Here is a 26,236-nt window from a genome sequence, read left to right as displayed (position 1 = left end):
AATTCTATACCATTAGATTTAGTATTAGTGCTTCTCCACTAGCTTACTTTGTATTGTCATCTGAACCCCAGTATAGTAGCACACAAATACAAGAATAGCCTTCCCAACTAGCTGTAGATGCCCATTGCACAATCACACACCTCCACATACATCCTTACCATCATACTCAGACACTCATGCACACAGCACACATATATTGCAGAACAGCCCAATGTCATGATCTCTGCTTCCAAAAGGTCAGGGTTTTCCCAACTCCCTTGGAAGCAGATCCATAACCCAGGTTCCGAGTGCCAACCAGTCCCAATTGGGACCTTTTGGACCCAGTCCTGGCGCCAGTGGCACCAGGCTCATAAATATGCCCAGTCCCACCGCTGGAAGCGCCGGGCTCATAATGCTTGGGTGGACTTACCTGCAGCAGACCATGCTGCTTACTTGCCTGCCAGTTGAGCCTCTGATCCTCTTCTGTTTGGAACTACTTTTCCTGTTGGGTGGGGCAGGAGCCACTCCCTAGGTTCAGAATACTGGAACTCTTCTGGAAAGCAGGAACTCTTTTCTTACCTAGGCGTGGCTGTGGAAGGAGACACCTAAGCACTACAGGAGGCTATTTAAACCACACCCGATGGATGAATCTTGCTTTGCGTTATTCTGCATCCTCTGCAGCAGAACGCTCATCGTGTCTTCTGCATCTGATCCTGGGCCTAAGGAAAAAGGCTTACCATCCTGAATCCAGTCTTCAGCAACACCTATAAAGACAAGAAAGAACAGGTTAGCATTACGGTCTTCAGTGACAGCGCTTCACTTACCTGGTCCATCGGCTGTCACCAACGCCTCGCGCTGCATTCCGGCATCTGAAAGACAAAGGCTTACCTACTCTTCGTGCGCTCCGGAGGTCTTCGCACTGCATTCCGGCATCTGAAAGACAAAAGCTTACCAGCTCTTTGCACGCTCCGGAGGCCTTCGGCGCTGCATCCCGCATCTGAAAGACAAAACAAGGTGCGTTTAAAGACATTGGAGAACTTTAATACTCATGTGCCATTACTCCTTTCAACATCTAACCCAGTGGGTATTCCGGCACCCTGCAGCCGCTCCGAACTTGTACCTGCAAAATAAAAAGACAGTTTGAGCGCATTGTGAAGCAGGCAACAAGCGCTTACTTACGTGCTTCCAGGCGCTTCCATTCATCACACGGGCTCCATCTTCAACTCACTTCAGCCCGTCATCCGCCACCGCCGGAACCCTGCAAAAACAAGAGACATCATTACTAAAGACTTTTAAAGACATTAGAATTACTCGAAACTTACCGTTCGTGCAGTAAACGACGGACAGCAGTCCTCTGAAGTCAAGAGGCCTGCTCCCCTTATCCAGTGAAGAAACTGGTTACAGTACCCTGCCCCGAGGCAGATGGAGAGCACGGCGTTCACTTACCTAAGGTGAGAGCGTTAACTTTTGGGGTTCTACAGGAGAAGAGAAAGGGAAGAAGAGAGAGACATTCAATAACCCAGTTCATTAATCCCATATTTTCTATCTGCAGACATCTTACCCTTCGAGTCAGACATACAGTGCACAGAGGTCCAGCCCAAAGAGCCAGCCGTGTGTTACACATCACCTTTGAAGATACGGTGTACGCCCAGTCAAGACCGGCGCCTCTACGGGAATCAGGTGAGTGTTACAGAACGCAAAGCCTACCACAAAACTCCCGTCCAGGCGCTATGGAAACCTTGGATACCGACCAGCTAGCCCAGCTACTTGGGGAACTAAGGGCAGAAGTGCATGCAGCCCGTCAGGAAATGAACGCTCTAAGAAGGGAACTGATTATTTCCAAGGAGCGAACAGATGATCTCGCTAGACAATTGCTACAGTCACAAGCCGGACAGACCCCGTTACCCGCATCTGGGGGAAATCTTCCTTCTACATCCTCTATGAATCCAGTGCAGATCAACCTACCTGGGAATGTACCTCTGGCTCCGCCCTAACGATTTTCTGGTGACCCAAAGAGGTTTGCAGTATTTATCAATCAGTGCCGGTTGCATTTCTTATGCCGGCCAGCAGCCTTTCCAACTGATCAAGCTAAAATAGCTTTCGTGCTTTCGTACCTTAGTGGCAATGCGGCAGACTGGTCGATCCCTCTAGTAAATCAAGATGATCCGGTCCTCCATGATTTTCAAGCTTTTCAGCTCAGAATGGAAAAACCTTTCGCAAGACATTCACAGGGGCAGGCCTTGGACAATGAGCTTCTTTCGTTGCGACAAGGTAATCAAGACCTTTTGGCTTATATTGCGTCTTTCAACAGACTGATAGTGGAAACTCAATGGCCTGAGGACAAAAGGATTACGCTGTTTTATAGAGGTCTACATGGAGAGCTCAAAGATGTGTTAGCCCAAGTAGTGAATCCCCCACAAGATTGTTCGGACTATATAGACTTAGTCGTTCAAATAGATCACAGACTGCAGAACAGGAAGGCCGATCGTTCCAAGTTTGATGCTCGAGTATTTTCCAAACCGCCAACTCCTTCCAAAGGAGTAGACTCCGGGGAACCCATGCAAATAGGGGGCCTGAAAGGTCCTCTAACACAAAAGGAGCGGGAAAGGAGAAAACAGTTGCAATTATGCCTCTATTGCGGAAACTGAGGGCACTTTCTTCGAGACTGTCCGGTGAAACCTGCCAAGAAGGCAGTAGGAGCTGCAGTTACCAAAGTTACAAACTCTGAGCAGGGAAACGACCTCGCCCGACAAGAATAGAGGTCCTCTTGCCGAGCGTGAAAACCAGTTCCGTGACCTCGCATTTCGTGATACCTATGGTCCTCATTAGCCCTGATAATCCGGATCGATTACATGCAATTGAAGCTTACGTCGACAGCGGTGCCATTGGCAATTATGTGGATCATGAAATGGTTTTGAGGATGAATCTAACTCTTTGTCCCAAGGCTGTAAAGGACGTCATTACTACGGTGGATGGAACGGAGATAGCCTCCGGACTAGTAACGCATACCACTCAAGAAGTGACGCTAGTAAGTCAAGATGGACACCATGAGAAGATCGTGTTCGATGTGATCAAGGCTCCTCAGTTTCAAATTATTCTAGGAATACCTTGGTTAGAGAAACACAATCCTCTGATCGATTGGCGAGCAAGAACGGTCCAGTTTCCAGAATGTGTCTCTACTTGTCACCCTCCACCTGGTGTTGCACTGGCAGCAATTTCTTCAGAGACTCCCCAGTTACCTCCCGAATACCTAGAATACCAAGATGTTTTCCGGAAGGACCAGGCTAACTCTCTACCTCCTCATAGGTCTTATGACTGCCAGATAGACCTGATACCTGGATCTACTCCTCCTTGTAGTAGAATTTATGCCCTCACCGAGCCTGAGAACCTTCACCTTCGACAATACCTGGATCAATACCTGGCAAATGGGTTTATTCGTCCTTCCAAGTCCCCTGCTTCTTCAGCTTTGTTCTTCGTTCCAAAAAAGGAAGGAGACCTTAGAACTTGTATAGATTATCGCTCCCTGAACCAGATCACCGTCAAGAATAGATATCCGTTACCTTTGATCCCTGAACTCCTGGACCAAGTCAGAAAAGCATGCATATATACAAAGCTGGATCTTAGAGGAGCCTACCACTTGGTACGAGTAAAAGAGGGCGATGAATGGAAGACGGCCTTCCGCACCAAATATGGGCTATTTGAATATCAGGTCATACCCTTCGGACTTTGCAATGCCCCGGCCGCCTTTCAATATTTTATGAACGATGTCCTCAGAGAGCTCATAGATGTGTGTGTTGTTGTTTACATTGACGACATCCTCGTTTATTCTTCATCGGAATCTGAACATCGGAAACACGTGAAAATGGTCCTCGAAAGATTGCGTCAACACAAACTTTTCGCTAAATTGGAAAAATGTGTTTTCAACGTGACTGAAGCTGAATTCTTGGGATTCATATTATCACCTGGCGGAGTGCGTATGGATTCAAAGAAGGTCGATGCAGTTCTCAAATGGCCATCACCATCCTCCGTAAAAGGTGTGCAAAGCATGTTAGGCTTCGCTAACTTTTACCGCAGGTTTATCCCCGAATTTTCTCAAATAGTCCAGCCCATCATTGCCTTGTTAAAGAAAAACAAACGTTTTGAATGGTCTACGGAGGCGGAACAAGCTTTCCGGGAGTTGAAGACTAAATTTATCTCTGCACCAATCTTAAAACACCCTCGCCCCGAACTCCCCTACATCGTGGAAACTGATGCTTCAAGCCTTGCCATGGGGGCAGTTCTATCACAAAAGGACCCGGTAACCAATCAGTTGCATCCCGTGGCATTTTGGTCCCGCAAATTCTCGCCTCCTGAAATCAATTACACGATTACTGACAAGGAACTTCTGGCTATCAAGTCTGCCTTTAAGGCTTGGCGGCATTATCTGCTGGGGGCCCGACACACCGTTACTGTGATTACGGATCACCGAAACCTGCAATATTTGAAAACCGCAAAAGCCCAATCCTCTAGACAACTCCCTTGGGCATTATTCTTTGCCGAGTTTGACTTCATAATTACCTATCGACCTGGTACAAAAAACGGTAAAGCTGATGCCCTTTCTCGGATAGGAGTGGAAGAACACTTGATCAACCCTAAACCTGTACCAATCATTCCCGAACAAAGAATTCTGGGTGTAATCGACACACAATCCATAGAGGAAGTTAAGGATAAAGCCAGGCAACTTGTAACTCCAGCAGACATACAGAATTGGCATCTGCAGGGAAAGGACTTTGCAGTAAAGGACAACTTATTGTATTTCCAAGAACGATTATACCTGCCCAGCACAGATTTACAGAAAAAAGTAATCTCTTGTTATCACGATTCTTTAATGGAAGGACATCCCGGTATGGCCAAGACCTCAGAAAAGATCAAGCGCTACCTCTGGTGGCCGTCTTGGAAAAAAGATATCAGAGACTTTATAATGTCCTGTGGAGTATGCGCCCAAAACAAGAGTCAAAAGGAAAGACCAGCAGGCCTCTTACGCCCTATTGACATCCCACCTCGCCCTTGGCATACGCTTTCTATGGACTTCATCACCGATCTACCTCCATGCTCCGGATATAATACGATTCTAGTAATCGTGGACTTATTCTCCAAGATGGCGCATTTCATTCCGCTCAAAGGCTTGCCAACAGCAGCAACTCTGGCCCGAGAATTTCTCGAAAACATCGTCCGACTGCACGGTTTTCCTTCGGTTCTAATTTCGGATCGAGGTAGTCAATTTATTTCTCATTTTTGGCGAAGTTGCTGTCGGTCGGCTCAAATTGATGTGAGACTATCGACTAGTCACCACCCTCAGACCGACGGACAAACCGAGAGGACCAATCAAACTCTGGAACAGTATTTACGCTGCATGCTGCAACAAACTGAAAAAACTTGGAAAGACATCCTTTGGATAGCCGAATATGTCTACAATAACTCTGTCCATTCGGGAACTGGGAAAACCCCGTTTTTTCTTTTATACGGCAGTCACCCTCGAACCTCGGAGTTGGATCCCCTCCAAGATCTTGAATCACCAGCAGTAGACTACCTGCATTCTACAATCACCCAAGCCTTTAAGGAAGCTGTTTCTCACCTTCAAAGGGCTAAAGAACAATACAAGAAAGGAGCAGATCAACATCGGAAGGAAGCCCCTCAATATCAAGTAGGGGATCAAGTCTGGTTATCCACCAAATATCTACCTCTAAAAGGGCCACGCACATTCAACCCAAGATACCTTGGTCCCTATTCCATCACTACCATAGTAAACCCAGTAGCGGTCAAGTTGGACTTGCCCCCGCACATGAAGATACATCCGGTCTTCCACGTCTCTCTATTAAAACCTGTGCAACCTCAAACCCGACTAACTAAATCTCCAAAACCCATCCTAGTTGATGGAGAACTCGAGTTTGAAGTCAAAAGCATTCTGGACTCCAAGATCTCCAAATCTAAACTATTTTACCTAATTGACTGGAAAGGCTACGGCCCCCAAGAGAGATCCTGGAACCTGCTGAATATGTCCACGCTCCCCGCCTAATCAAAAGATTTCACCGAACATTTCCTGACAAGCCAAAACCCCCAGAGAAACCCGGTTTGGGAGGGGCCTTGAGGGGGGGTACTGTCATGATCTCTGCTTCCAAAAGGTCAGGATTTTCCCAACTCCCTTGGAAGCAGATCCATAACCCAGGTTCCGAGTGCCAACCAGTCCCGATTGGGACCTTTTGGACCCAGTCCTGGCGCCAGTGGCACCAGGCTCATAAATATGCCCAGTCCCAGCGCTGGAAGCGCCGGGCTCATAATGCTTGGGTGGACTTACCTGCAGCAGACCATGCTGCTTACTTGCCTGCCAGTTGAGCCTCTGATCCTCTTCTGTTTGGAACTACTTTTCCTGTTGGGTGGGGCAGGAGCCACTCCCTAGGTTCAGAACACTGGAACTCTTCTGGAAAGCAGGAACTCTTTTCTTACCTAGGCGTGGCTGTGGAAGGAGACACCTAAGCACTACAGGAGGCTATTTAAACCACACCCGATGGATGAATCTTGCTTTGCGTTATTCTGCATCCTCTGCAGCAGAACGCTCATCGTGTCTTCTGCATCTGATCCTGGGCCTAAGGAAAAAGGCTTACCATCCTGAATCCAGTCTTCAGCAACACCTATAAAGACAAGAAAGAACAGGTTAGCATTACGGTCTTCAGTGACAGCGCTTCACTTACCTGGTCCATCGGCTGTCACCAACGCCTCGCGCTGCATTCCGGCATCTGAAAGACAAAGGCTTACCTACTCTTCATGCGCTCCGGAGGTCTTTGCACTGCATTCCGGCATCTGAAAGACAAAAGCTTACCAGCTCTTTGCCATCTCCGGAGGCCTTCGGCGCTGCATCCCGCATCTGAAAGACAAAACAATGTGCGTTTAAAGACATTGGAGAACTTTAATACTCACGTGCCATTACTCCTTTCCACATCTAACCCAGTGGGTATTCCGGCACCCTGCAGCCGCTCCGAACTTGTACCTGCAAAATAAAAAGACAGTTTGAGCGCATCGTGAAGCAGGCAACAAGCGCTTACTTACGTGCTTCCAGGCGCTTCCATTCATCATACGGGCTCCATCTTCAACTCACTTCAGCCCGTCATCCGCCACCGCCGGAACCCTGCAAAAACAAGAGACATCATTACTAAAGACTTTTAAAGACATTAGAATTACTCGAAACTTACCGTTCGTGCAGTAAACGACGGACAGCAGTCCTCTGAAGTCAAGAGGCCTGCTCCCCTTATCCAGTGAAGAAACTGGTTACAGCACCCTGCCCCGAGGCAGATGGAGAGCACAGCGTTCACTTACCTAAGGTGAGAGCGTTAACCTTTGGGGTTCTACAGGAGAAGAGAAAGGGAAGAAGAGAGAGACATTAAATAACCCAGTTCATTAATCCCATATTTTCTATCTGCAGACATCTTACCCTTCGAGTCAGACATACAGTGCACAGAGGTCCAGCCCAAAGAGCCAGCCGTGTGTTACACATCACCTTTGAAGATACGGTATACGCCCAGTCAAGACCGGCGCCTCTACGGGAATCAGGTGAGCGTTACACCCAACCCATACCTTCTTTTTTTTCCAACAGACCCCAAAGAATGCCTACCAAAAAGCAAGTCCGTAGAAAGCAACACAGAAGTAGAGCAAATCAAAATAAAAGTGTCCAAAATAAGCATCCATCTCTAGCAGAATTTGTTCAAAAAGTTCAAACAAAAGATCTAATAGAGTCATTAAGCAAAACAAAACAAGCTTCCAGTACAAAAACTGTGCCTCCTCTTTCAGAATGTAAAATGAAACAGAAAGTGATTAACAAGAATTCAGCTACCACTATTGCTAACACTGCTCCTAGAAGTCTTGATGTAGTGGCAAGTAACCATACAAAAAAAGTATTTTACAAAAATGTTCTGCCACAGAGTCCTTCAGAATCTTATAATAACAGGAGAGAAATCATGCACAACCCTTAAAACCTACCATAGAAAATGTATCTTAGAAGCTCCTATAGACAGTGCAATCCTTCTCAAAAGGAAGTTATTTATTTTAGTGTTAAACAGAATGAAACCACTGAGAAAAATCACTACTAAACTACAAAAAAGATTCTCAATAAAAGGAATGACTACAAAAATAAATTCTAAAATATCTGTGGAGGTGAATGGAGTCACACCACGAGTGCAGAACGATATTTCAATGAAGAAGCATACAAACAAAAGCAAACAAACACAATTGCCATACATAGCAGTGGACCAGGGTATGAAAAAGTTAATAATACCATAATGGAACAAGAAATGCTGCTTACAAAAATATCCCCAGAAAACTCAGTGTCACCTCTCCATCCGACTGAACCAAAATGTCCAGTGTACAAATGGCCATGCACGTCAATGTGTAACATTGACAAAACATCTTTCAAATCTGTACGCCAGTTCCTCAATCAGTATGTGAAAGGCAAAGACAAATTCAAAATGAAACTACTACAAAATATGGATACCTGTCCAGTGTGCAAATATACAGCACTACAAGGACATTCATTAGCCTGCATTTCAGGACCTATTTGCAAAAGCACCTTCCATCATATCAAAATGATATCAACGCATCATTCGACTATAAGAAATCTAGTCCATAAACTGCACTATGCTAAAAGTCCAGCTTTAGCATTAGGCAATTTAAATAACAATCTTCTACATGGTACAGCCAAAGACCTACTCGAAGAAATAGAGCATATCCAGAGAACATATTTTGGAAGTGAAAGCCACTTACAAAATGCAATAGCTTTACAAAAGACGAGGGACAATTGTACATATGGAAACCTTCTACTACACACATACAAAAAGAAATACTAATATTTTAAAGTACATCTGCTGAAGTACCAAACCATGTGTGTGTGTGTTGCTGCAGAACTTTTTATAAAAGTAGCACAAAGACTGTAGAGATAACATACAAAATAGAAGACAATGAAGATGTCTAATGGTTTCCATTAGTTCTCTACCTTATAGCAGAAAGTAAATACAAAATAAATGAGCCCTTAATACTTTGTAGTTACTGCACTGCAAAACTTGACAACAACCAAACTCCTTCACGTGCTATCACAAATAACCCCTGCAACAACTCAATTTATATGAGAGCATCATAATTCAAACTGTGCACCCATTTCAAGCAATAATAAGCCTTCAACCAAAAACAGCTAAATTACTTCCCTCTGAATTAGTGAAAGGCATTTGTGGCAAAGTAGTGTATTTACCATTAGATCTGAAAGAAAATGTACATCCTCTGGGAGTGAAACGTCCAATAGATCAATCTTTAATTGTCTTAGTAAATGGTGTACCTACAAAAGACCAAAAAACTTCCCATGCACCCCTGAAATACACGTACCCAGCCCAATCGCGTGTGAAACTTCCCACGCACCCCTGAAATACACGTATCCAGGCAAATCGCGTGTGAAACTTCCGCGCACCTCTGAAATACACGTACCCAGCCCATTCGCGTGTGAAACTACCCACGCACCCCTGAAATACATGTACCCAGGCCAATCGCGTGTGAAACTTCCCGCGCACCCCCGTAATACACGTACCCCACTCGCATAGGCCCTTTCGCGTGTGAAACTGCACGCGCACCCCAGTAATACATGTTCCCCGCTTGGCGTTTGCTGTTTGGCAGCCCTGTAAACTGGTCCAGGGTTAGTGCAGCCTTTGTGCTGAATTGGGAATTTTGATGGCTTTTCCTTGCGCGAGGGTGTTCTTGGGGGCATAACTGGCACTGCTGCAGGGTCGCTGTGCCACTCTGCGCCACGGCTGGTTTTGGAGGCTAAAATCCATGAATACGCTGTGCGCGGAAATCGATTTTAGTGCACGCGGCTGGTGCAGACATTTGCATGCGCACACTGTGCGCCAGCCGCGTGCGCCACTTTTGTGCCAAATTCTATGAATTACCCTATTAATGTCTTCAGTTAGACATAGGGCCTCATTCCGAGTTGCGCGCAAAGGGATTATCGGCACCAGTGAGGACACCGGTGCCGGTAAACCCGTTGCGCCCTATTCCAAGATCCCTTAGCGGGTCCCTCCTTTAATGCCTGGTCTGAACAGCTACTTCCCCATTCCCATTGAGCGCTATTGGGGCTCAAATGGGAATGGAGAATGGATTTTTCAATGGGGACTTACCGGTCCCGCAAAGGTCGGACTACACTGGGAAGTCCCCATTGAACCAAGTCAGAGTCGGTACCGGTATGGGACATAGCGCCATGACTACCTCCATACTCGGAATGAGGCCCTTAGTGTTAAAGGTAAATCACCTAAGAACAGATATTACATAAAAAGAACAGAAGAAGCAAAATATATCAATGATTACAATGGAATCATTGCCTTCTTATGGAATGCAAACATAGATGTGCAGTACATTGCAGACAATTCCACTGCAGTTGCACGATATGTTACAGCCTACTTAACCAAAGCAGAAAAAAAACAGAGCTTCAAGACCTCTGGGATGACCTATCATCGGACAAAACACTGTCTCAGAAATTGGACAGTTTAGGCATAAAAATGCTCTCTCATACAGAATGTGGCTGCTATGAAGCTGCAGACCGTTTAACCGGTACTGCTTTGTATGGAAAATCTGAAAATATAGTATAGCTAAGTCTTGGTCCTGCTAAATCTAGAAAACAAGTTCTCAAATCATACGAGGACATAGAAACAATAGCCAAAAATGATTCCAACAGTCAAGACATTTTGAAAAACAATTTATTGGACACATACTACCAAAAAAGGAGTACCAATTTGGAAACCATGTGTCTATACCACATAGCCCAAAACTTCACATACAAAAATAATATAAAACCAGATGAAACCAAAGGTAGATACAGAGTGACAAATTGTGAAGTCAGCTTAGTGAAACTTACCAAACGAAGCTTAATTAATCATATCAGATTGTCATTAAAAACTCCTCAACATAAAGAACTATATTACATGTCCCTGCTGCAACTTTTTAAACCATGGAGAAAAGAAGAAGAATTACTAGATAACTATGACTCCTATGAAGACGCTTTCAAAGCAAATGAAAGCACTATAACAGATGTAAACTTTACACAGTACAAAACAATGTTGCACAATGAACAGCAACATGAAAAAGAACTCCAGGCCCAACTAGACAAGGACACTCCAGACAGTAGTCAACCTTCTGTAACAGGAAGCCAAGAACCACTGGGACAGCCACTAATAGCAAATGAGGCAGAATTAGCTATTACAGAAGTAGAAAACACCATGTCTCACTATGAAGAAGATACAGAAGACGTCACTGTGCTGAAATCAAAACTAATCAATGAGCAGCATAACATTTTCCAAGAAGTAACAAACAAAACTGAACATGGTGTACAACATGAAAATAAAACGTGTACCTACTAAAACTACAAACCTATATTGCTATACGTCAGTGGTCAATCTGGTTCAGGAAAAAACATTCTTAAGCAAAATCATCAGCAAGTTCCTTCAACAATTGACAAACAACAAACTGTTAGCTTTTGTAACTGCCCCCACAGGCTGCCTACAACACAGGCTGTGTCACTTTACACCAATTACTACTCCTTCCATTAGAACACCAAAACAAATGAGATTATTACAAACTTTTTACAGAAGCTGCAATGGAACAACTCACAGTTTTGAAACAGATGAAAATGCTACTAATAGATGAAGTGAGCATGGTCTCCAACCTAATGTTGGCTTTGATTCACCTCAGATTACAAGAAGTACTCAAAACAGACTACGAAGAGCTCTTTGGAAGAAAACACATTATTATTTTCGGAGATCTTCAATTGACAACAGTGAAAGGTGAACTTATTTTTAAAACCTTAGGGCACAAACTCTGCCGTAAAACTGTTAGCAGTATAGGAAATATCAACCTTTGGCAACATTTCTAATACAGAGAATTAACAGAAAATATGCACCAGTCTGCAGACCTCACATACGCCAACATTGTAAAGAGTATTAGAGTTGGTGTACTCAAGAAGCACAATCAATATTAAAAACCATGCACATCCATGCACTCTACAGCCATAAGTCATGTGCTACTGATGTCATGGAACAATTAGCACACAAAAATGTAAACTGTATGTCCTTGATGCCAACTCTTGCAAGCTGTCCAAAATTAAATGAAACAATGTTAAAAAAAGAAATGCAACCAATACTTCAAGTTTGCTCCGCAGACAAACTGGACATACATGGAATGACACTACCCATGTGTCAACAAGCCACAACAAGGTTAAATACCTCAGAAAACTCTATCTCCAACATAGCTGGTTTGGAGAAAATATTAAAATTATCTTAAAACTGTAGAGTAAGGCTTAAACGTAACCTTGACATGGACCAACGACTAGTTAATGGAGCACTTGGTACAGTTGTTGGCTTTCAAACATACCCATGTGACAACAGCATTCAGTTTTTCAATATTCCCCTTGGCAAACTATCAGAAGTTAAAAGGATAGGATGCTCAACATCCCGCTTCCTTCTTTTCAAAGGCCCTCATTACGACCCTGGCGGAAAGTGACTGACCGGACCGCAACAGCGTAAATAGCGTTTCCGCCATTGCACGAAGGAGCAAAGTGCGGCCCATTCCGACCCATCGGGCACGAGCACCACGGCATGGCGGAAGTGCAAAGTCCGCGATGGCGGAAATGACCCCAAAACGGCCCACACCGCCGCCGTACGGCGCCCTAGGTGCAATACCGCCACCCATCACAGCGGACACCGCAGAGTGCGCCTACCGGAAAGTACGGTGACCGGAAATATACGGAAACGGAAGTTAAAACATGGTCCCGGAACGGGAAACATCCCGCCGTACACCTATAAAACCACAAAAACCACACAACCACTAAAAACACTACCCCGAGACACACCCCAACCCGTCATCCACCCTAGCGAAACCAAGAAAAATGGGAAAAGTAGCGAAGAAAGCGTGCGACCGCAAGCGGCAGGTCCACTTCTCCCGTGAGGAACTCACCGTGCTAACAGAGACCCTCCAGGAGAATGCTGCCGTCGTCTTCTCCACGCAAATGACCAGGACGGCACTTGCGAACAAGAAGGCCATATGGGCTCTGGTGGCACAGCGGGTAAGCGCGGTGGGGACCGCACCCCGCAACCCACAGCAATGCAGAAAGCGGTGGGACGACCTGCGGATACGCGTCCGCAGCATACTCTCTGCCAACCGCAACATTGCCACAGCCACCGGGGGAGGTCCTGAATCACCCATCAAGTTGACCCCCTGGGAAGAAATCTGTGCCTCCACCATCGGAATGGAGAGCATAGAGGGAGTCGGAGGGATGGAGAAAGGAGTGCAGACATCAGAAGAATCAGGTAGGTGGGCCAGATAAAACAATGCTAAATCCACAATGTCCAATCATGTGAAGTACCATGTGTCCACATAGTGCAACAGAAACACATGTCCAGGAAAACGTCCACACACATCGCCCTGATAGCGCACTTTAAAACCACAATAAATACATAAATAATTAAAAACACCTAAAACACCCACCACACGTCCAGCAGGCACACCCTAACTGCAGGCTGCCAAACAACTGCACCCTCACCCCACACACAAATGAAAGCACCTCCAAGGCACCGACCCAAATCACCCTCATGTACCACCCCAATGCATGTGATACAATGCCATTCCAATACCCACAGACCCATTAATAACCCTCGCCCTCCTTTACTCCACCACAGGGTCCGATCCAAACGACGAGCATCAGGACACCCCTACCAGCACACCTGCAAAGAGGGCCAAGACCAACGGCCAAAGACCCTCCACCTCAGCTGCACGCATCAAGACACGGCAGCAGCACAAATCAGGTGGCAGCACAGAGGAGGGAACATCAACAGGCACCCCAGCAGCCAGCATGCCCACAACACCACCACCACAGGTCCCCCCAACGGATGCCACAGAAGGCACTGCCTCTGGTGGCAGCAGCACCATAGGTGACACTCCATTGATGGGAGCATGCTCCGACACAGAAGACGGGGATGTCGAAGTCAGATCCATCCATGACCTGTCCCATTCCCCCTGTCTGTCCCATCCCGTACAACATGAGGATACCACGCAGGGGCACCCACAAGACGACGACTGGCCATCCCCCCCAAGCCCTGTGGCAAGGCAACATGAGGTCAACAGCCCCTCTGTGACACCCCCGCAAATGGCCATGGCCCAGCAGAGGCAACAGTCCCTCGACCAGTTAATCGTGCAACAGCAGCAACTGGCCACGCTCCTCAAGGACCATGCCGATGAATGTGGGCGCACTAAGTCAGACATAGAAACATCAACTGAGACACTCAGGGCAGAAATGGAGAGAAGTACAGAGACACTAAGGGCACAAATGGAGAGTAGCACCGAGAGCCTGAGAGTCCAGATGGAGAGAAGCACCGAGAGCCTGAGGGGGGAACTGCATGCGACGTCCAAAGACGTATGTGCCGAACTTGCCGCAGTGCGCCGTGTGCTCACTGAGCTCTCACAAACCCTTAGGGACATGCATGGACGTGAGCAGGCAGACACATCATCCGTAGCAAGTTCCGTCCAGGGCAGCCCCCAACATAGATCTGGGAGGAACCTGCGCTCCACAGGCAGGGGTGCCCCTGACACCCGCAGAGGGGGCTTGCAATAGCGACAGCCCACTGACAATGAGCATCTTTGGACACTGGTGTTCGGGGGGGAGGTAGGAGGGTGGAGGGGGTGTGTTGGGCTCACTTGGGTGGCGGGTCGATAGGGTGTTCAACATGATATCACATATGCCATAAACAGTGCACGATCAACCAATGAGATGTGTGGACAATGATCTTTGTGTACTAGGCCATCATAGGCGTACAGTCCATATTGTGCATGTACCAGACACACACAGTGCCACGAGTCCCGTGTCCATGTATCAGCCACCAGGCGTGAGTGCTAGAAGCATGCATCAATGACATGCTGACGAATGTCACGGCCCTCCGGTGCCTCGCAGACTCCTTGAGGTGCTGCCACATCCCCACCCTCATCATGACCATCATCAGGTGCTTGCAGTTCTGCGTCAGGGGGCATGGGCACATTTCTACGTACGCACATGTTGTGGAGCATGACACATGCCATGACCATCTTTGCAACCTTCTCATGGCGGTACAGGAGTGCCCCGCCAGACCTGCTGAGGCAGCGGAAACGAGTCTTCAGTAGGCCGAATGCCTGTTCAATGACTACACGGGTACGTGAGTGGGCATGGTTGTAGTCCTCCTCATGCTGGTCCCGTGGGTTCCGGACTGGTGTGAGGAGCCATCTCTTCAGTGGATACCCAGCATCACCTGTATGTGGACGATAAACGTATGATGTGGAATGCCATTGCTACGTACGCACACCCCCCTCCCCCTTCCTGCCAGGTCATTGCCGCATCACATACCCCACATCATCATGCATGAAATGAGACTCACCGAGTAGCCAGGATCTGTTCCCTGCGTGTCGCTCCATGTAGCGTGGTATAGTAGAGTTCCTCAAGACCATAGAATCATGGGTTGATCCAGGGAATCTGGCACAACAATGTGTAATGATCCTGTTGGAGTCACACACCATTTGTACATTCAGGGAATGAAATTGTTTTCGGTTGCGGTACTGGGCCTCCATGGCATGTGGGACGACCAATTCCACATGGGTGCAGTCGATGGCACCAATGCAACCCGGTATGCCGGCAAGTGCATGGAATCCCACTTTTGTGTTGGTAATTTCCTGCTCCGAGCGTGGTAGAGAGATGTAGTCGTCTGCGTGCTGCAGGAGGGCATCGAGCACTTGCAATAGTGTCCGTGAGAACAGTGGCTGAGAAATGCCATGCAACTGTCCGACTGTGTGCTGGTAGGTGCCTGTGGCCAGGAAGTGGAGTACAGACACCACCTTCAGTAGGGGTGGGATGGCGGTTGGGCTATCTATCATGCTGACAAGGTCAACGTGTGTCATGTCCACTATTGCGGCTATGGTGTCCCGGTCCAAACGGTAGAGGGTGTGGATCTGCTCATCAGTGAGGTTGAACGGATGTGCTCGGAGGCGTGGGATTGCGGGCTGCCTGCGTGGTGGTAGTGGCTGTGCTGGCGGCCCTTGCTGGCCCTGCCTTGGCCTCCTCCTCCTCCTGCGTCTCCTCCGTGCGGCCGGTTGTAGTTGGTGTTCGTCTTCTTCTTGGAGTTGGAGTACTTGCAGTGCTATCAGGTCCCCCAGGGCCAACATCGCGAGTCCTGCCGGTAGCATTTCGGAGTGGGTGTGGTTGTGGGAGGAGACTGGGTGTGCAATTTATGTGTTTTCAGGCTGTATGGCCTCCACCTGTGGTGATTCATTCCACCTGTGCAAGCTGCTCTCCCCTTTGGCCGAGCACGTCCCGCACACAACGCTGCAATTCGAGGAATGGCATCTTGCTATTGCAATCATGTATTTGTACCCGATGGCCGTGTGACATTTGTTGATATGTACATTCGGCTATGGTCCCATTGTTTCACATACAATCTTTGCAGTCGCGAACAGACTTGTGATGGGTCAGTGGAACATAGTACTCGAGTAACGGTGGGCCCTCATGCATCACTGTACCGAGTTGCACCGACGGGCGGGGCGTCCCATTCGTGGGTGAAGGCAGTTGCCATTTTCACACACAGCCGCACTAGATGGATTAATTTGTGATTTCAAACGGCCACAGATGCCTTTTCGACGTGATGTTGCAAATGAGGAATTCGAAGGGCGGCGCTTTCGGTTTTCAGCTAGCGCCGGGGAGATGCCCACAGGTCTGACTGCAAATATAACGTTCTTTTGTTCGATGTCCTTGAGACAGGGGCCATGGCGAGGAAGCAATGATTGATATGAATAGTTTTGGATGCGCAATAGTGACGTGGGCGATGAGTCCGGACGTTCCCAAATACATGTAACTTCACAACACTGGAATTACGGGCTGGGGCACTGTGGATTTTGCAGGCTGCATAACGCACAGACTCAATGGAAATTTAGAATGTTTTGTGAGTAAATATTCAGGCGTTTTTATAACAGGATGAAGGAATGATGAATGGATGCATGGGCAGGTGATTTGATACAGGGTTTGCCATGTACAGGGCTTGTTGGAATCTATCCGCCTCCCCTGCGCTATGTGATGCAGGGCTGCCATAGTGGGACCATCGTCTATCTGGCCTTGTTGAGCCCTCCCTGTCTCGACGCGCCTTCAGACACTTGTGTCCATGCACGTTAACATTCCCATCTGATGGAATCTGTTTTGACAGACGCATGCACAGGTACACTCGTTTGTGATGGTGTTTACACCTCGATATAGATAGTTATGAGTCGCAAGTGGTTTCGGGGTGGTGATGATCCTTTCGAGTGGGCTAGCATGCATATGACTGTGGTTTTAGTGTGATCATTGAAGTGAGTTGTTCGAATGTAGTTCTGATGGCCATTCTGTTCTTTTTCTTTTCTTTTGGTTGACAGGTATCTCCTCCCCTTTTGCCACTGCCATCTGTATGCCACTCCTGCAGATGGCGTTTACTCCCGACACCTGCTGCTTCGTGTTAATCAGTGGAGCAGCATTACGATCTTATGGGACGATCGCCAATGGGCCACATGCCCTTACGCAGTACTAGTGGCTCGGAGCAACATTTCGGCCTTTCAGCTGGACTAGTGCCTCCCCATTGGGACGGGCCTGCGGTTCTGTGCGCTTCCATGTTGCCTTTTCGTACGTGAATGTGGCTCTGTGTACCATGATGGAACAGGGCGTCACACAAGTAGTAGCTGGTCATTCCTTGCGGATGCAGCCCACAATGGTGATATGTGTTTTGGAGTTCATGGACTAATGGCTGTATGGGCTTGGTGATTTAGTTGTGCATTAAATTTCTATTCTGATATGGGCCGTGTAGCGTTCTTCTTTGTGAGTGATGTGGCATATTCCTATTTGGGGAGCGATGTATTGTGAGGAGATCTGCATTGGGTCCCAGCTTCGGAGTTTAGTTGCGTGGTACTGTGCTGGGCGCGTTTGCCTACGGAGCCCAGTGAGGTCAGGGATGGGGGCTGCCAATATGACTGTTTGAATGTTGTCATGCTCAGGGGCGGGGGAATGGGTTTTGTGTAACAGATGCCGGTCAGCCAGGTGGACTGGTGGAATGTTGTGATTTTCGGAATATTGCTGATCACAGGTGCCTGTGTTTGCGTGCGTTTCTGGGGGGGGGAATGTGGTCATGTCCATTGGAATGGCTTCTGTATTCGTGCCATCTGTGCCCTGCAGCTCCCATTGGCCCCTCTTGTGTTTCTTTTGTTCGTTGGCATGCATGGGTGACTTGTACATTTCACTGGTTGCATTGGGACTTCATTGCACCTACGGGGAGTTGTACTTTGTGGGCAGGGAGCGGTGTACAGGTACTCAGTGGGGCCGTTTACGGTTGATTCGCGATGCCGTACTTCTCACCATGGCGGATTGGTGCTTTCCGCCATGCTTGATGGCGTTAGGTACATGTCCGCTAGGGTCGGAATTCGCGTACCCTTGCGCCATGGTGGTATTTACGGTTTGGCATGGCGCGCGCGCGCGTACTTGGTGCAGTTAGCGTTGGCGTTCACTACGGTGTCACTAATGGCTTCGTACTTTGCGGTGACGGGTCATAGTCGCACCGAGCGCTATTCGATGGCGGTATTGCATTTCCGCCATCGTTTTTCGGATTCCGCCAGGGTCGTAATGAGGGCCAAAGACATGTATGTACGCAGAGAACAATTTTCTCTAACTCTAGCATACACAGTCACCATTCACAAATCACAAGGTCTTACCCTAAATAAAGCATTGATAGATATTGGTAGCACAGTGTTTAAAGAAGGCATGAGCTATGTAGCATTATCACACTTACATACACTTGACAGACTATTTCTAATCAACTTCAATGCAAGTAAAATAAATGCTGATGTTCCTTGCATTATAGAATACAATAGACTGCGTTCACTCTACGCCCATCTAAAAACCTATTCTGTTCCTCAAAAAGCTAAATTTTGTAAAACAAAACTACAGACTCAAATTATGCAGGATCTCACAGCAATTCATCCAAAGAAATTAAAATAATCTAATACTTTATCAAGGACCACAACCAAAGAAGGATCTACTGCACAAAAAAAGTCAACTACCTCTTCAAATAAACAACGCACACTTCAAACAAATGACTTGGACACAGAACTGTCAGGTCCATTCAAATTTTCAAATACAACTGATGTAAATTGCTATGCAAATGTAGCAATCAATATTCTATTCCAATTGCCACCAATTATTGACATTTACTTACACGGGACAGACCAATTGTGTTTGCAAATGTTAGTCCTTCACAGAAATGCAACCAACAATCCTGACACCGCGTATAGTGTTTCTGGAATAAGGCAGGAATTGGACTACTGTGCTGAAATGGTCAAATTCACTATAAACGCACCAGAAGATCCACAAGAATGCCTAATGCACTTACTACAAGTACTGGAAAACAAAATCATACCTATAAATGAAATCTTCCAGATTTCAATCATGTGGAAACATACATGCACTATCTGCAGCCTTGTGCCACAGGAACAAGTCCCTAATGAATGCTTCATGTATATATCCATACCTAACTGTGAATCCATTCCATTTCAGCAACTTGTTCAAAATGCAAACCATGGCCGATTATGTAATACCTGCAATTCAGATAATCGCTGCACCTAACAAATACAGACACATAGTAAATATGTAATAGTAATGCTTTTATGTTACAATGCAGATGGTACCAAAAACAACTGTAAGCTGGCTGGATTCACACATGGTCAAGTATCACTTGGTAAGAAAACCTTCACAACAATAGGTATAATCTACCCCACAGGAGCCACAACTAATACAGGTCACTACACTGCATGTATACATAAAAGAATTGTGGATGGTTCGAATGTAATGATAGTACCATTACTCTAAAGCAGAGATTACCAGCAAATCTTGTAAACGCGTACTTAATATTCTTAAAACCAACATTTAATACGTAATCTGTGTATGAACATAAGCACAACTTCAACTTCAAAACTGTACACATTTAGAGTACGCCAACTTGTATCTAACTGCGCCCAGATTCAGCAACAAGCAAACAGATAAATAAATACTACTAAAATCAAACCAGAAATATACAGTTAGAATACACCAAAAGGTATCTAACTGCCCCAAAATATCTGCAACAACCCAACAGATACATGAATAGCATAAAAGTAGAAATAAACTATTAGAATACACCAACAGGTATCTAATTGCCGCAAAAATCTGCAACAAGCCAACAGATAGAAGATTAGCAAGGAACAAGAAATAAACAGTAAAACAATGAAAGAAATATATTGTCCAACAACATATATATATTTTTTTAATCCAGCATGGATTCTTTTTCCCAGAGACCCAATCATTTTGAAAACAAACACAGAAACTGATCAAATTGCGTAGTATACTGGTTTGAACTATAGTACTTGTAACGAACTAAATATGAGGGTAAAAAAATAGAAATATCTATTATGCAATGCAATAACTCATTATGAACTACCTACTCTAACATATGATCTTTTCTTTTATCACAGAGACCGAAAAAGCATGTCTGGTCCAATTACCCATGTCATTAAAAAACTGCATACAACCACAAAAAACTCAACCAGTAAATATAAAATAAATTGACTCACATACACCGCTGCATAACAAACCCATTGAAGCAAACATCTAACCATAGATAGCCTAGCCAAAACTTCACATACAAACTCTACAAATGAAACAGTACACAAACTTTTGGGTTGTGGATATTTGATGGGTGTTTGATTCTATGGGTGTGTTATGCTGCGGTGGTTGTGGCAGGGGCCTAGAGTCTTGGGTGCATGGCTGAAGGCCTATGCCTGCAGCGATGCACCCAAGACTCTAGGTACTGGCCACAGCCACTGCAGCATAACACACCTATGCTACCAAACATTTTGACTGTGGTATGTGGGCTGCTTATAGGGGATATTAATTACATTCAATGCTCTACTAACAACCCAAAACAAACATCATACTAAAGTAAAATAGTTAGTAGTACATTTATTATGTCCGCGGACTGCCGCGATGACCTCAGACATGGCAAACCCATCAGGGGGACCTGCCACCTAAACAAATATAGTATTTGACCCTCTCGTATTCCCCAACCCTTTCCAAGCACTCCTACACACCAACACACTCCCCAAAATTGCATTTTACCTCTGTTTTGCCACCGCAATCCAAGATGGCAGGCGCATCGAAACAATGTGATGCACCTCACGCCTCACTCCAGCCAATCAGCGAACACATTTCATGTCCGCGAACATGACGCAAGTCGATCAACCAATTCAGTGAAAAAACTTTGTTAAAGGGATGTTATGGTTCCAAGTAAAACCAAAAAACCCTTGAAATTCCCCAGATATGGTAAGCTAAGCAACCACAACTCGCGCCACCACCGTGCACTGCTAAGACTAACACCCACAACATCAAAGATGACATCACAAATGTCATTGATGACATCACTGATGACATCACATGTGTATGTACTTTTCATGAAATATGTGTACAAGGGATTCTTATTATAATGTTGCGAAACAAGTGTCAAGGATCATTGCAATAAATATCATACCCTAATTAGTGCATTGAACGATGCATTGGTGTAAATAGCATTCTATTATGGGGTTCTATCTAGTATACTAAGCTACTCATGCAGAAACATAGCATTGTGTGCAGCGTACAAGATGAAGGTATAATATTCGTAATATTAATATGTTGAATAATGAAATGATAATTGTTTTTTAATAGATTTTTGTGTACTGTGAAATATGTAATAAGTAGCTAATAAAACCCTTGTATTACATAATTGCTTTACTATAGACAAAACACAAAGAGACAAGAACACATACCAATATGGGTATATACAGGGAAAGTGAAGTTAGCAAAAAAGCACAAGTAGTAGCAGAAACAATTCATAACCTAACTGATTATGTTCATGCAAATAAATGATTGCTCTGTTTCAAAGCTGCTATTTACCCTATGTATATGTATCACTTTATGTGATTGGACCCTAAGGAAAGTAGTGTGAGTACAATGTATACAAATATGACCATATAAAGGGAAAGTACAGCCATACAAAAACAACAGAACTATCAGAAAGTGCTCATAAGTCTATTGATTATCTTTATGCACAAAAAAAGGATTGCTGTCTTTCAAGCTTGTGTCTTCCCCTATGTATATGTTTCATATGATGTGACTGGACTCTAAGGGAATTACTGTAAGAACCTACTTGAAGGATACGTCTACAAATAAAATAAAATATTTAGTTTCTGACTTTTACTGAAGAAAACCATGTGGCCTAGATATGTCAGCAAAAGAAAAAGGAGTGAGCCAGACATGTTATGTCATCAATGATGTCATCAATGACATTTGTGATGTCATCTTTGATGTTGTGGGTGTTAGTCATAGCAGTGCATGGTGGTGGCGCGAGTTATGGTTGCTTAGCTTACCATAACTGGCGAATTTCAAGGGTTTTTCTGTTTTACTTGGAACCATAACGTCCCTTTAACAAAGTTTTTTCATTGAATTTCATAGGTTTTTAGTAGCGCAACTTAACCATAACGTCCCTTTAACAACGTTTTTTCACTGAATTTCATAGGTTTTTAGTAGCGCAACTTAACCACAATGTCCCTTTAACAAAGTTTTTTCACTGAATTTCATAGGTTTTTAGTAGCACAACTTAACCATAACGTCTTTTAACAAAGTTTTTTCACTAAATTTCATAGGTTTTTAGTAGCAAAGCTTAACAATAGTAACTTTGACTTTATGTACATGTAATATGGAACATACTGAACCACTTCTACTGAATGTAATGTCCGCAAACATTTTTGATGCCCGCTGACATATTCGGACAACAGTACCACTACCTAAAAAGTCTGGGGGGGCGGTATGTTTAATTGTTATATTACTACATGATAACATTTAAAAAATTCACAAAGTAGTACACATACATAGAATATGTAGTAATACATAAGAAATGTAACCCATATATGTACCGCACTAACCATTCATTTAAATACAATATATTCTAAAATGGAATATACCAAGAGAAGATAAATAGGCTTCCAACATAATTACCTCACAGACACGCCACAACTAAGACCAAGACCAGACCTACAGAGTACTCAGAACATATCTTACCTGAAATAGTAAGTGTACATCATTTTACTCATATCTTTATAAACTTTCTGTATTAGATTAAAAAAAAATATTATATATTTTTTTTTTCTCACAGAAATGTCTAGTACTCTGGAATGGCTAGAGGAGCACTTCCCACATGACGAAATGTCAGAAAATAGTGAAGCTAATGCTACACACTTTACAATATAAACCATTTAATTGTTATTATTTTATATATATTTAACATATATATTTCTTTTTGTACAGAGCATACCAAAATAGAAAATATGTCTGAAGAAACTGTTATGGAAAACACGCTTGACAGCTTAAAAGAAACAATAGATTTATTATTAAGCAATTTTAATAATTTGAAAACTTTTGTTGAGGATCATTTTAAAACAAAAACCTAATACCATTGTCCCACATGTACTTGTCCCCCCTCACCATATCCCAGTCAATTATCCCCAAACCGTCTCCATAATCCAAAACGTTTTGATGAAACTTCCATCCCTTCTTCACCTGATACCAATCATGTTGAAACCCCCAAAATCCTGTTTTTGTTTCTGTTTCTGCCTCACCTTCTCTGTCATAAATTATTAATTTATGTGAAATAAAGTTACATTTTTATATTGTGTTGTAATTACTTCCCATTTTTTATTTTTTTTAAAAACAATGTAGATGTCCGTGGACAGCGCGGGTGTTCTGAAATGTTCGTAAATAAATGAAAATGGAGGTGTCCTGAAGAACACTATACCTGTTTGTATTGTTCTGTAGAAAGTTGAAACTGTTCTAAGAACCCAATTGGTGTCCTGAAATGTTCGTAATTAAATGAAAATTGAGGTGTCCTAAAGAACACTATACCTGTCCGTATAGTTCGCTAGAAAGTTGAAACTGTTCTAAGAACCCAATTGGTGTCCTGAAATGTTTGTAATTAAACGAAAATGGAGGTGTCCTAAAGAACACTATACCTGTCCGTACTGTTCGCTAGCAAGTTGAAACTGTTCTAAGAACACAAGCGGTGTCCTGAAATGTTCGTAATTAAACGAAAATGGAGGTGTCCTAAAGAACACTATACCTGTCCGTACTGTTCGCTAGCAAGTTGAAACTGTTCTAAGAACACAAGCGGTGTCCTGAAATGTTTGTAATTAAACGAAAATGGAGGTGTCCTAAAGAACACTATACCTGTCCGTACTGTTCGCTAGCAAGTTGAAACTGTTTAAGAACCCAATTGGTGTCCTGAAATGTTCGTAATTAAACGAAAATGGAGGTGTCCTAAAGAACACTATACCTGTCCGTAATGTTCGCTAGCAAGTTAAACTGTTCTAGGAACACAACTGATGTCCTGAAAAGTTCATAATCAAACGAAAATGGAATTGTCCTAAAGAACACTATATCTGTCCGTAGTGTTCACTAGCAAGTTTAAACTGTTCTAGAACATACGCGATGTCCAGAAATGTTCGTTTGATGTGTGACGCACTTTTAATTAATTCAGGACCCGAACACTGTCCGTAGAACATCAACGCACATGCGCAAACCAATGTCTGTGCATTTGGTGTCCTGCGGACAGAAGCTTCCTTTGCGGACCTGTTCGCAAAGGGATCATGTGACCGCGCCCATGCTGATCGCGTGTTCTGAATGCAGACACTGTTCGTGTCCCCGAACAATTTAAAAGTACATTTTCGAGTAATCCACAATATTTTTCCATAAAAACTCATCATGGCACAAGTCCCACATAGTAATCCTGAGTTTCTACATATCTTTTGAAACTTTTTGAACCCTTTTTTGTGTTCGATCTGTCCGCAGACAGCGCACATGTCCGCGAACCGTGTACAAGCACCCCTATAAAAGACCATCCCCTAGAGCTTATTCTCATTGTGTTTCTGGCTATTCTTCAGAGCACAGCTATTTCTCCAGCAACTTGCTGATTACACCATCTAGATGGCATCCCTGGCTGCAGAACTGCCACCTGGTGCTGCACCTGCTTCAGCACCACCCCCACCCCCTCCACCACCACCAGCTTCCCAAGGGCCTGAAGAGGGGAACAGGAGTGAGGATGCAGAGGAGGAAGAAGAGGATGACGAGAATGAGGTAGAGGAAATCCCTACTACCCGCGCTAGACGTGAGTCTTGGGTGTGGCGGTTATTTTCCATTTATAGGAATGGTCCTAAGGCTTTTGCGAACCGTGTTATCTGCAATGAGTGCAAAATGATTCTCAGTCGCGGGAAGCACGGTTCGTATAGCTTTGGGACCACGACCATGAAGCGACACCTGAGGTCATTTCACTCTGGGGCTATTTGCAAGGTTGTACCTTGCGAAGAACGTAATAGGTTGATTTCCTCTACTTCATCCTCTGTTTCTGATCCTGTCACCACAAGGACCACCTCTGTGGGACAGCATCTTCCTCAAGCCGCCTCACAGGACATACAAAATTCTGATGACCCTTACCTTTCGAGGGTCACAGTTGTATGTATGTACTCTGAAGGGGGGAGCGACATCAGAGTGCTTTTGAGACTATCGTCTCAGAGCACGAGAAGACCTGCTCACTATCCAAATAAAACCCACTCTACATCTTCATCTCTCAGCTCACCCTTTCTTATCCCTGTGGTTGGTGTCCCCCCTTTACCCTCCTTTCCCCTCCTCTCCTAGTGTGTCGTGTCTAAAAAACAAAAAGAAAATACAAAATTACAAAAATCAAAAAAAATAAGGCTCTTTTCAGAGCCGCCGTTCACAGTTAAAAAGTAGAAGTGAAGATAAATAAAGCAGGGCCCTTTGTATTTCTTAAAAATCCTCGGACAGTTCGCGAACATTAAGAAAACTTGGGTGCTACCCTATTGTTACCATTGCATTTTTCTCTGGTAGGAAGTGGTGGCTCTGAAAAGAGCCTTTGGGCGGTGTTTGTATGTCAAACATTATTAATACTTAACACCTACTTCAAAATGGATGCTGTATTTCTAAAAAAGGTCGCAATGCCTTTTGTACATTTCTCAGAAATATCTGGTTGCCAGCACAAGTAAGATGGACTCCATCTCTGCGAAAAATGTATGTACTACGAAACATAATATT

Source organism: Ambystoma mexicanum, chromosome 10 (assembly GCF_040938575.1).
Source record: "Ambystoma mexicanum isolate Mex_15411 chromosome 10, UKY_AmexF1_1, whole genome shotgun sequence".
Taxonomy (NCBI): domain Eukaryota; kingdom Metazoa; phylum Chordata; class Amphibia; order Caudata; family Ambystomatidae; genus Ambystoma; species Ambystoma mexicanum.
This window is presented reverse-complemented; position numbering follows the sequence as displayed.